Here is a 3,135-nt window from a genome sequence, read left to right as displayed (position 1 = left end):
ACCTGAACCAAGATTTGAGAAGGTGCTACATGAGCAAAAGCCAGAGTAAACAAATAGTGTGGTGTGTGAGAAATTCCCACTAGTTCCTTCTTGCTGCAGCAAAAACTGACAGGAATGAGTAGCTAAAGTTGAATGAATCTGCAGAAGTCAGCCAGGTCTGGAGTAGGGAGAGAGATGAAGCTTTGCCTTTCAGGTGATAACCCCAGTTTTATAACTTTGATTCACATTTCCTTCTTATATAGAAAAAGATAAGAACTTATGAAAAACTTGAAATAAATAAATCAATATATAAGATGAAGTATATTACTTTAGGTTTGTTTGGCTAGAGGCCTTAACATTTATAAAGTTCTCCATCCTGTGACATTTAAGAATTCGTGAATTCTACTATAGTCTATTTGTCTTTTATTAAAAACCAGTAAAATAAAACTTCTGTGGAAGGAAGAGATTATTCAGAAAAGAATCGAGACCCGCAAAGTCAAGGCCACTTAGAGACCAGCAGGTGACTGGAGATTGGTTATTGACACTTAGCAGTGGGGACCCTCCCGCCCTCCACCCACCAGAGCAGCCTGAGAGAGCCAAGGCTCAACACAATTGTCCATCATTCTGCAATCTTCGGGAGCTCTGAAATATTTTAAGCCAGAAATGTTAAACATGCAAAAGACAAAGGACTCCTGTATTTGCTTTTACAGGCTCTTTTATCAGCGAAACAGGAAAAAGAGATCCAGATGAAAATGATAGTGACCCGAGGAGAGTCTGTCCTTCAGAGCACCTCTCCAGAAGGCATCCCCGCTGTTCAGCAGCAGCTGCAGAGTGTGAAGGATATGTGGGCTTCCCTTCTGTCTGCAGGGATCCGCTGTAAAAGGTAAGAGAAACGAAAGCTCACTACTGGGCAGCCTTTACGAAGAGATCAATATAATCACTCAGTAACAGACTGTTCCTGGGGGCTGGCTGGCGCTCTCTCTCTCTCTCTCTCTCTCTCTCTCTCTCTCTCTCTCTCTCCCTCTTTCTCCCTCTCTCTCTCCTTCCTTCCCTCCCTTTCTTTTTTTTTTTCTTTTTTCATTAGAACAAAAGAAACTGGCAGGTATAGTCTTGCCTTTAGGTTGACCTGCGATACTATGCCTTGTTTAATATAACTACACATTTAGCTTATTGTTTTCACTGCTTAAAAAGTCAAAAGATAAACTAAATGCCTCGTCATGCAGTTTCCTTGAGAGGTAATCCCAGGAAACACCAGTAGGAGATGGGAAGGAGGAAGGGAAGGCTGCCGGAGGAAGGGCATGTCATCAAACTGCTTAGGGCAGTGGGCAGCTGGCATGAACCCTGCTGGGCGGTGCTGGGAGCCAGCGGAGAGCATGTGTTTAGGAGTTATCCAGCCAGCGAGTGGAGCAGCTGGAGAATTTGTAAATAAACTCCCCTGGGTCTGGAGGGCATTTTCAGGGCTGTCCTTAGGGGACAACAGTCTCTGATGCTTTTTGCCTACACTGCCCTGAGGCTGAGGGAGCTCCAGGGACTGGAGAATGCCCTCAGGCCGAGAGGGCATGGAGCTGGCAATCGAAAATCCAGTTGACAGTGTGCTGAGGGTACTCGTGGGAGGAGTACAGTGTCTGCCACAAAAGCACCGAAAGCGTGGCAGGAAAATTAGGCACAGAGATGATCCACAGACTTAAAAATGTAACCTGTGTATTGAGAGAAGGGAGCATTAATTTATCTGGAAGAGAGAGCATCAGGTTTTAATAATTAGAGCAATTCAGGAAATGTTACCCTATTTTTCCATTGTAATTCTTTGATTTTAAATCTTGGGCGAGATGGTTACCGTGCTTGTTCTTGGTTCTTCCTCCTTTTATTAATCTCTTTTTTCCTCCCCTGCTCACGTTGACTGTGCTAAGTACAGATTCTTTTCCTGCCCCGAGTCTCGCTTGGATCCATAAAAGCTTCGCTCAGGGAATCTCCCCCAGTTTTGCATTCAAGCCTCTCCCTGTGACCTGGTTACTGATTCTGGGTTTTATGCCCAATCTCACTTTTCTGCCTTTTGGCCTGGACTTACTTGTCGGTGGTTTCCTAAGCCTGTGCCTGTCAGGGACCCGGATTTGCTAAGCCCTGGCCATTCAGCCCACCCCAGGCCCCCCACGTCCTGCAGCTGGAGTGGATAGAGCAGACGCGTCCATAGCATAGGGCTGATAAGCCATCTTAATGCAGACTCTTGTCCTTTCAAATGCCTTTCAGTCAACTCGAAGGAGCTCTTTCTAAGTGGACGAGTTATCAGGATGACGTCCGACAGTTTTCCAGCTGGATGGAGGGTGCGGAAGCCAGTCTAAACGAGTCTGAAAGGCAGTGTGCGGAACTGCGCGAGAAAACAGCTGTACTCGGAAAGGCCAAGGTGGGAACTGGAGTTCAGATTCCAGCTGTTCTGGAACCAGATCACGCATTGCCTGCCATGTGTGCTAGCCTGAGGCTCCTCCCTCTGAACCTGACAGCACTGGGAAGATCATGGGTGTTTTAAGCCAGGGAGCGACAGGGTTCCATTTACAATCTGATAGCCTTTTATCACTCAGGCTGCTGTGTGGAGAATGGAAAAGGGGACAGGGGAAAAAATTAGTGGCAGGAAATCTGCCTAGCAGGATACTTCAAAAATCTAGGGGAAAGATGATAACAGCATGGGCTAGTGAGCTTACAGGGTGACTTTCAGTGTTCTGAATTAACCATTTGGGTGGGAAGTCGTGGTGTTTACTTTTGAAAAAAGACCGAAGGAGAAGGGGTTTGGTGGGGGCTGGGGAAGAATGGGCATGGAGTGGAGGTCAGAAGCTCGTTTGAGATATCGAAATCAATTAAAATTAGTATCTCAGAGAAAGTTCTGGGCCAGATATCAAACTCACTCACTCACACACACACACACACGCACACACACACACACACACACACACACACGAATGACTCTATCTATCTACAAACAGATAATTTGAGATTACTTGTCAACTATATAGTTAAAATATCTTAATACCATTAGTATTGTTGGTACGGTAATATATGTGTTAACTCCTTTATTATTTTTTTAAATGTTTCCTAGTTATTAAATGAAGAAGTGCTAAGTCACAGTAGCTTGCTGGAGACCATTGAAATCAAAGGGGCTGGCATGAC

Source organism: Pteropus vampyrus, unplaced genomic scaffold (assembly GCF_000151845.1).
Source record: "Pteropus vampyrus isolate Shadow unplaced genomic scaffold, Pvam_2.0 Scaffold78, whole genome shotgun sequence".
NCBI classification, from domain to species: domain Eukaryota; kingdom Metazoa; phylum Chordata; class Mammalia; order Chiroptera; family Pteropodidae; genus Pteropus; species Pteropus vampyrus.
The sequence above is the reverse complement of the archived record's forward strand: the minus strand, read 5'-3'. Positions refer to the sequence as shown.